We start from the raw sequence: 10,000 nt of genomic DNA, 5'->3' as shown, positions 1-10,000 counted from the left end.
CCATTCATTGGCTAGTTTATGGTCACATGACACAATGAAACTGTTTCCCGCCAAATGCCATGAGCGGGCAACATTGCGAAAACTATGACGTCAAACAGGAAACAGTTCACTGTTACCCGCGAAATGTTGACCGCTGTTGCACGTGATCAGAGCGTGCAGTTGAAGGTGGCCTGATGTTGTCGCTGGAATCTTCCCGCTTCTTTCAAAATGTTTGACCCATTTGTTTCCCTATATAACAAATCACTTAATGACTGGTCCCGAGGGAAACAGTTCATTTTGTTTCCCTCGAATCTCAATGTTTCCCTCGGCTGCGCCTCGGGGAAACATTGAGATTCTCGGGAAACAAAATGAACTGTTTCCCTCGGGACTAGTCATTAAGTGTTTAGTGTTACACTGTGTTTCTCTCAAGTGTGACCGCAACCCTAGCTTGTCGAATGAAGGAAAAACAAATTGTTACGTAAAACGAATTTTATTTGTAATGAGGTTCATCGCTCGGCAGTCGGCTCAGTTAGCTATAGAAGAGGACGAACCCACAGACAAATCGTTTCCTAGCATGAAGTTAGGTTACGAAGAGCTTTGGAAATAAATCAGCTTAGCCACATAATTAAACAATCCAATTTTTTTCTTTAATGGCTTGTCTCAGCAGCGTTTCCTTGCAGAGGAAAGCAGAATAAAAGACGACCAGTGAGTGACCAGTAGGTAATATCTATGGGTTATTGACCAAGCGTGTGGTTAAGATGGCTGGATATTGGCCAAGATTTTTTTTTTGAGTGTTTATTCATCTCCGTCCATAAACACGCAAAAAAAGAACCAGGCCATCTTGACCGAACAGGCTTAGTCAAGAAAGGATTTATTTATATGGGCAGAAACCTATAAGGGTTGAAACGTGTAACGGCCCCTTGTGTGCTGGGAAACAAGCTTCTGAATATTCAATTTGCTAAGTACCATATTTGGAACAACAAGAGCGAGGGGTTTCCAAATATGGTACTTAGCACTTAAACATTCAACCAATCAGTTCGCACTGAATATTCTGAAGTTGTGAACGCGCGTTACACGTTTCAACTCTTATGGGTTTCTGATATGGGATAAAACGATCTTTGATCTTGCGGGACCAAGCATGAAATCCCTAGCGTCTTGCCCGCTCGGGTAGCCAATCACGGAGCTCGTCATATCATAAAAGAATTTCTTACTTTGCTCGTTTTCAGAAAGATCAACTTGCTACTCGCCAACCGCATAAAGTTGTATTGATAAAAACTGGAAAAGAAATGTACCAAGCCTGATATTAGTTGACGTTATCAATTGTAACTTACTCGTGTGAAGAGGAGTTAGAGTTTTACAAATTGCAAGCACAAAGTACACGAAAATAGACCTTATCTTTCTACCACTGAACGGGTCGTGATTGTACCGAGTTGTCTACAAACGCAACAGAAATTATAGTAGCCTACGTCCGGGTCTCGTGATTGGTAAGAATATTTTGGCAAAATATTCTCTCAAGTTAGTCGGCATGGGCAACGATTAAAATTGCTTCTCAGTTTCCTTGGAGTGTTTTTTCTTCAGATAAAAGTGTTTCTTGTAAATGTAAATGTAAATGCTTTGTTTATAGTGGAAAGTGCACTTAGCTATCAAGCTAGTTTACAGGCACCCCACTCTTAACAATGTGAAAGAAACAATTCAAACTTAACAGTTCTAAACATTATCAAGAACCCCAACTGGCAGGAGGCAACTAGTTGGCTAATTACAAAACATGATAGAGTTGAATCCAGGACAATCGGAAACAAATCCTAACCAGAGGTTAGAACGGGATTTGAACCCGGAGCAGCTGCATGCAAACCCAGTGCCCTCACCACTCGACCACGCTGCCTCCTCCTTTCTTTAATAATTGAAAATGATCTTTGTTTTCTAAATTAAAAATGGATTACTTTGTTGGTTGCGAAAAAAATACCACGTGATGGTTCACACTACGGCTGTTTCCACTGTGAAGAGTTATTCAGTTCACTGGAGCCAATGTCGAAAAGGTATTTGAGTGTTGCCCTTCCTAGAAGATGCTTGTGCGGGCTTAACTGTGAAAGGAAACCTGGACAGGCTAACCGTCACTCGTTTTTTGTTGAGTCATTCAGCCGTGACTGTTCAAATGGTGTTTTGAGCCTAATACAGGATGCTCCAACTTCGGTTGTCATTACATCCAATTGCCTCTGCAAAAATTGTCTCTCACTGATTCAGTATCCATATGAATTGACCTACCCCAATTGGTCAAATGCCTAATACCTTTATCCTGTGTATAAGTCAATATATCCAAAGGATAAAGTTATTAGCCTAAAATATGTTATTTATAAGTTTCAATATCTCTACATTTGCTCACGTAACCGTGAATATGAGGGTCACATTGAGTTAGTGGCCTTTACGGCTAACGGTTAAAGTAACATTTTTAAGGCTAACGGTTAATTTTTTCCCTTTACGGTTAACTAAAATTTTAATAATTATTCTCCCTTGTTTTACATTATAATATAATAACTGTATATATATATAGTAGTTAATTTCCATTGGTGTGGAGCCTGGAAAAATCTAGAAAATTGCGAGAGCTGTCAAAACGTCAAGGTGGCTGTCAAGTCTGTCAAAGTGCGTATGGTACGATCCATTTCCGCCGTTTCCGGCGTTGTGAATGACAGTAATTAGCAGAATTAGTTAAGCGATACGTACATGGAGTTCTTTACAAGATTGAGACCTTTAATTTGCGCTAATATAATTATTTTACGGTTGAACCTTTACAATTTGTTTGACGGCTAACGGTTAACCCCCATTGAGACCCTCTGAATATATATGCGGACCCTTAGCATATTTAAGTAAAGGCTTGTATGAAAACCATGCACTCTATGTACTTGGACGTTAAACGGGTGACTTATCCACTGGATAAAGTTATCCGGCCTTAGTTGAACAACTGGGGCCAGGGCGAAAAACAAACAAACAAGTAAATTAACAGTAAATTAAACAAATGTCACGCCCTGACAGAAAAAGTAAGAGTTAAGGAAAAAATTTAAACTCAGAGTATCGAGATTTTCCCACCTATTCAAGACAAACGTGCAGGGAAACGAATGTGTTCTCATCTTTGAACATTAAATGGTATGCTGCTACTCCTTACCCAAGAGTAAGTTGATATGCGAGCGTTTAGTCATAAAACGTTTCTGTGATGCCCACTGAAATTCTGACAAACAAGAACAAAGGACGTAAACGTAATGATAGCGTAGGCAAAGTTGACCAATTTCGGGCATGATGTTTTCCTGAAAATAATTTGGTGATATAAAGACAAGTGGTTTATACCATTGGCTGTTGTCACGAAATTTCTTTTTTCTCGCTTTTACATTAATTATGTATAGTCTCCGTTCGTTTTTTTTTTTTCATCATTCCATATATAGTTCAGTGTTGTTAATTATTCGTATTTCATAACGGTGTTAATGAACTACATGTAGTGTTGTTGTACCATTTCTAGTAAAAAAAACAGTCTCACGTTGTAAGCGTTGTAAGCAGAACCTAGATATTTTGCACGAACAAGATTAAAAAGCTTCTAAAAAGATTAATTTATAATCGGTTGGGCAAAATAAGCTTCTTCTTAGATGCGTCACTACTCGAACATGGCTTAAAACGAATTGTGAAATTGCATTAAAATACAAAGATTCTGTGTAGGTCGATAAACATCCGGTCTTGCATTCTGGGGTATCATTCTAAAAATGTTATGATTTCGTGATTTACCGGGGAGCGAGTGATGTTTTGAAGTTCTGTTGAGTTTATAGAGAAGAGCCTCATTGGTTCTCGAAACAAAGGGCCTTTTTTTCCTCGGTTTGGCATATTTGAATAACAAAAGCAATGTTTGTAAACAGATATTTTCCCTATATTAATTATAAAAATAAAAGGTAATAAAATTATAAACCGCTTCGTCAACTTAGTTCCTATTGTATTAAGGGTATAAAGCATGTCAAAAAACAAACAAAAGAAACGTTTATTTTAAATATAGTCATTTGTCAGTCAGAAAAGTATTCAACCGAACTGCGCCAAATGCCGAAAAACAGAATGAATTTAACTGTGGAACAAAGACCAAAATTTACGAAATATTCCTGATAACTTGGAAATGATGAATGCCGTTCAGGAGGTAATTACGAAATGCCTTACATTCTATAGGAATCAACTGCATCGCGGGGGATTACGAATCATCGGCATGCGCAATCAGTGTAGTCATACAATGCGATCAAAGATTTAATGGAAAGGTACACAAGAAAGGATTTGCGGCTTGCATTTTTGCACTTACATAACGGAGTCACTGTTGTGTGTTGTTGAAACGATATTCTTGTCTGGTAAGTTGACGTACAAACCTACTACAATATCAATTCACGTAAATTGTAATTACGTTTCGCGCGCTCTTGGACTTCTTGGGGTAGAGTGTCAAAGAAAACCTGCCTAAACCTTTTGTAAGCTAAATTTTTCTCACTGTTCCGTTTTTCAGATCTAAGGACTAACCTCTCAGTCATTTTTAAGAATCATTCTACAAATCGTTTTCAAAGCGTGTTTTTTTCCATACCAGAATGGTTCAGTTTTGACGGTGTGAATTTGCGAGTTAACTTGAGGCCCACGTGAATAGAGCGAATCCGAAAGGGTATTCGTGGTTTTGTAAGGATAAACTAAGTGGTTGCATGCTTGGGAATCATGATTTATTCAGTAAGCTAGCTGTGTTGCGAACTGGACAAATATGGCGATTTCGGAATTGTGCCATCATGAAAAGCAGACCTCTTGGCCTAATGACAGTTATATCAGAGCCATGCAAACAATCAATATCAATAAAGTCTGAGTAAATCGGAACGATGTCGTTATTCCGACAAATGGAAGAGTTATTGTTTGAGTGACTGTTGGTGGGCGATCAAAATGCTTTATTAAATGTGTGCGTTTTCAAACACTCTTTACCTTAAGTGTTGTTTGGCCTCACACATTTCTTCAGACTAATTGTACTTAATGTGAAATCCGAACACTCTGTTTTCGGGCCACTTAAGGTTAAGTGATCTGGGTAGGTGTGTAGCCGATCTATTTCCTTGACGCAAATACAGAAAAAAATATATGCATGTTAAGATTGTGTTCATCTGCAGCAACCTTAAATCTACCAAATTCCAGATCATTCCTTTCCGTAGTTCGTTACAAGGACTGTCTGCGATCATATCACAAAACTGGGCGTTAAATAGGCCTCCAAAAAGAAAGGCCCAGCTGGTAACACATAATTAACAACCCTCAGCGTTCTACTTATTGTGCGATGGCACATTGAATTAGGTGGGTCTTACAAAGCCTAAATTGATTATATTTTCACATATTTCTAGACGGTCCAAACCCAATCAAATCTAACTTAAGGACCCATATCTCGAAACACATATTTGACGTGCGTTCTGCCACGGTGCGAAAAAACCCAAGTGCCATTTACTGAAACGGTATCGGTCAAAAACGTTGCAATTTTAATTGCATGATCCATGTAATTAGTACTTGTATTTAATTACTGTTTAACGCTTCTTTGTGGTCAGCTCCGGAAATCCGATGACAGAAACTCATTGGAAATCGTTCCAATTGATGATTATATTGAAGCGCGGGATAAAGCGATTAATACTGAACATGGACACAGGAATTTCGTTGCTGAATTCTTTCCCTCCTTTCTAATTTTTTTCTGAAATTGTTTCTTGAATTTCTATTGCAATGTTTAATCCATCTCTAGGGTGAGAAAAATCGCTCTGAACACGGTATGGGGAGGCCATATGGTTCTGAGAGTTGTTGAGACTTACCCTGTTGACTGTTGAAACTTCCTTTGGTTGATGCCATTTGTCTGTCATACACCGACAAATTCCCAGATCCATACATGACATAGAAAACCAAATATTCCTATTTCCTGCGAAGAAACGACATAGGTTTCATCCAATCTTCTCTGCAACACCCATGAAACATCACTCGATATTGGATATTATTTTGGAATACTTAAGTTCCCCCAGCTTGATCTGACCTTGGCATGCCTTGCTGTTTGGTGTGTATTTTCAACTTTACTGTTATGTGTCCCTGTAGCGGTTTTGAATGTCCTGCTAAAAATCATCATTTCCACAGTTGCTTCATCGAGTGAATGCACAATCTGAAAGCAATCCGCTTAAACGAGAAAAGTTGCGTTTTTAAAGAAGATGGAGAAAGCAGATGATTTCTTTGTTGCTCGAGGCATTTAGATGATTTGATAACATTGACAATATAATAATACACTTTGCTAACCGGAGGAGAAAAGAACAAGACAGCAACAAAACTTTCAACAAGAATTAAACTACTGAATCATAAAAGAAGAAAGAAATGGGGCAAAAGTGCGGTTTTTTTAACAGAGGCAACATGCCGAACAATTCGATAAGAGATCGAAGAAAAAAGCAAACTACTGCCTTTTCCGTTAGTTACGCAGAGCCCTCAACTCTACCACGCAATGGTGAAGGTCATCAAACACCGCCACTTAAGTGACAGCAGCCCCTGTCCCAAGTTAAAGTTTACCTCCACTGCATGAAAAATCAACAATTTGCTGCAAAATTCACCAATCAGTTTCAAACTTTAAGAATGAAATCATAGAGATAGAACTCTCACAAGGATTCAGATTAATAATTATTATTGTCTACGTCTGCAAGCCGCAAGATCGAGTTTTGTGGCATTTTGTCAGTATTTCTGATGAGGAGAATAGACCCGCCTCCAAAATGGCGCGGCAATGGACCTCAGGAGACTGCAAACGAATATCACTCAGGTTCACAATAAAAAAGGTACCATAAAGAACTTTTAATGATTGTCTAAGCTAAATTCAGCAATTTTGGATTAGATATGTCTTGGCAAACATCGCACACCATGCATGATATGGATAAGCCGGCTGTAGCTCTGAAAATACATTTTCACTTGCATTAAGTGATCCGGAGTTTCACTGTCCTTAAGAGATGCAACGGCGTTCACACATCTCAGTATCACCAGTGCAGCATTCAGTGAGCTATAAGCCATCGCCTGGCAACAATGTGGTATCACCGACAGGTAGGCTTCAGTAATTAAGCCACAATATGCAGTTTTCTCGTCCGCCATAATAATTTTTATTTTTTTACCTTTTAACCCATTCAGTCCCGAGAATGGGACTTGTAGATTTTTCTCATTTCTAACGCCGCACGATTTTACTCTTCAATGGAGGCCGCTTCGGAGATAAATCGGTTAAAGCTCGAAGCATGTACATTCACTAAGGGGCACCCAACGGGAATATAGTTCAAAACAACGCAGAACGAAGCACATTAAAAGCTATGAGAACTAAACTAGTGCGATTGTTGAAGTAGTGATTTTATTACCTTTCTGCGTTGATATTCGATCAACTCGGTCGGAGTATGCTTCGCAAACAAAACTTTCTCTCACCCCTCACCCCAGCGTTGTTGGTTTCGTCTTCCCAATTATGACTCTGTCCCTCCCCCAGGGTGCAAATTGCTCATAATTCGGTCTCGCCGAAGATTCAAGTCTCCCGCGTGAATATTAATCGGCAATTTTGAATTTCCCTCGCGTGTTTAAAGTCTTTGTTTTAGCTAGCCTAAATCGTTTTTGACCATACACGGTCAAAAACGATCAACTATAACAATACCTATTGTTCACGAATTTGAGCCGCTTTTCTTGATACGAAACGTATTTTAGTATTTAAACGGTAGATATAAGCATATTTTTATCCCCTACAAATTTTTTAATCTGTTCGGATTTCCTAGCTGAAAGTCTAGTGATCAGAAAATTATAGGGATTAAAACTTACCTTTCCGAAATTTTCAGCCACAGGTGACCTTTTTCAGTAGGGTAAAAATCCGTTAAAAATGGGCAGTTATACCGTTTTTTAGATGTTCGAAAATCCTAGGACAGGCAGGCAAGCAAGAAATTTTGCAACAAATGTTCCGAAAATTCTAGATCTCAAATCGTCTTCCAAACAGATATTTTCCGTAATTTGACGTTGGGTGCCCCTGATTCACTGCGTCAACCCGCTCAACTCAGTCGTTCCTTCCAGGTGAAGTCGACGTGTTCCAGTATAATTCTCGATATCAGATCGAAGGACAGGTTCCTAGAAGAAGACGTTTGTTATCAGAAATGCGCAGGCGTGCATACACTGCGTTGCAGGTTGGCAGGAAAGGGGACCCGCCAATTAGAAAACGCTGTTACCTTTGTGAAATATGAACTGAGATACTGCAATGTTACAAAACACGTCTTTTTCAAGGGTTTAACAGAAAACTGCAAAGCGGCCGAAGTGTTAAAAGCAGTTTAACGCACTTGATGTGCGCCAGTGAACTGTCGCCAGAAGATTCGCCGGGGATTGTGCCATGCGGATTCTCCGAGACAGAGGATAAGCCAAGGCTCTTTTCTAGAACATTCCATCAAGCAGTAAATCTCCTCAATGGCCGCCAGAGCGCATGGCCATGAATATATCTTTTAGGGCTACGTCATGAAAGTGAAGAATTGACACTCAAGCAATCCAAAAATTCTACTGAACATTGCATAAATTGATTGAATTCAGCAATCAACGCGCTTTTTTTCTGCCTTTATTATTTCCCGCGCTCAAGCGAAAGTGGAAGAAATCTACAGATATCACCACATCAAACTGCGATTTCATAACGATGGACGTAAAGCTGTCGAGTGAGCAGAAACAAATGCAATTAAGCGGAATGTATACATGATACGTGAAAAAACAACTTTGAAGAGTCTCAGTGAGTGACTTAATGTGAAGTTTATAATTGCTTCATAAAATAAACTGTGAAAAGATATGATATCCCTTTTAAAAAAACTAACTCGTCAAATAGTTCAGTCATGGTTGCAGTGATGCAAATGCACCAGCCTTTGATGCTTAAAACAAATAAAATAATTAAAGATCGTGACATTACCTTTATTATAATGACAGAACTATGGCGGCTTAAGAATAGTAAAGCCTTCATCCCGAAGGGTATGTTACAAGGTCACAAAATCCTGTGCGCTATTTCCCCCATTGGAGGGGATGATTTACAGCTATTATCAAAACAGACGGCCGCCTAAAAAGGTGTTTGCTTTTTTTTTCCCTCACCAGAAGAGGAAACGAATCGGAAGATTTAACTGTTCAGAGGGTTTACAGAGATAGTATCAGTTGAAAGACTCCCCGTTGCTTGTTGAACAACAAGATTATTCTGTTGGCCAAACAAAAGGTAAGTTGAAAGACAACTCATGTATCAATGCTTATAGTTGTAAATATAAATGTTTTGTTCACCTTTGATTTATGCATTTTTTGAGAAGCTTGTTGGTGCGAGAAAGGATAACGTCCGATTTACTGAAGCCGGCCCTGTGCCGAAAATCTAGCCGTGTATTGCGCTGACATTATCAAGTATCTCGTTTGGTGGAAGGTGCAAGCCCCACCTCAAGCCTTCAGTGGTTCTAGATCCCGTCACACAGAATTTCAAACAGTGTTTAACAGCTCGATCAGAAACAGTATTCTATGATCGTAAACGGGAAGTTCTATATGAGCGACAACTGTATGACATCAAACGTCTAAAATTGCTTTCAAGTATGTTCTAAATTACTGAACAACAAGTTCGCCCTTTGGAATTTGTTATTAATTGAGCTAATTACACTTATAAGCTCTTTTTCAACCAGCCTACAAGATGAAGCACATCGAGTTTTACCTAGTTTCATTAAACTTTTATATCAAACAGATCAAAGTTCTGCAGTAACATTTGCTTTCTACATTTTCAGGATGGTCTGCTTTTACTCCACATGAATAACGATCATTATTGACGAAGAGTCAAATTGCGTTGCTACCCTTCATTCTAATTTGGTTTCATCCGTGAAATGGCATGCAAAATATTACGCGCTGCTAAAGTATCAATTCACACTGTATGTTACACTTATCAGTTGCAAGGGGACGATCATTTTGCGCAACAAATCGTACACTATGTAACATGTTTACGGTGTACGACGATTTTTTTTCCTCGTCAGTT

At 39.0% G+C, this 10,000-nt stretch overlaps 2 protein-coding genes across 6 annotated transcripts in view; one reads left to right on the top strand and one right to left on the bottom strand.

Annotated features, from left to right (window-relative positions):
• LOC137999933 (neuropeptide Y receptor type 1-like) overlaps window positions 1-5,919 on the bottom strand; it is a 22,946-nt gene extending 17,027 nt beyond the window's left edge. The window contains exons 1-2 of one of the 2 annotated variants that reach the window (XM_068845938.1): window positions 5,805-5,830; window positions 1,191-1,254 (exon numbers count right to left, since the gene is read on the bottom strand). The gene's annotated coding sequence lies outside the window, so the exon portion shown is untranslated. Of the gene's footprint in view, window positions 1-1,190; window positions 1,255-5,804 lie in introns of both variants that reach the window. The other variant, XM_068845937.1, reaches the window with a different exon arrangement.
• LOC137999931 (kappa-type opioid receptor-like) overlaps window positions 4,064-10,000 on the top strand; it is an 11,613-nt gene continuing 5,676 nt past the window's right edge. For 2 of the 4 annotated variants that reach the window (XM_068845928.1, XM_068845932.1), the window contains exons 1-2: window positions 4,064-4,343; window positions 9,097-9,211. The gene's annotated coding sequence lies outside the window, so the exon portion shown is untranslated. The other 2 variants (XM_068845931.1, XM_068845929.1) reach the window with 2 other exon arrangements.

This window comes from Montipora foliosa, chromosome 4 (genome assembly GCF_036669935.1).
Source record: "Montipora foliosa isolate CH-2021 chromosome 4, ASM3666993v2, whole genome shotgun sequence".
Lineage (NCBI taxonomy): Eukaryota > Metazoa > Cnidaria > Anthozoa > Scleractinia > Acroporidae > Montipora > Montipora foliosa.
This window is presented reverse-complemented; position numbering and strand designations above follow the sequence as displayed.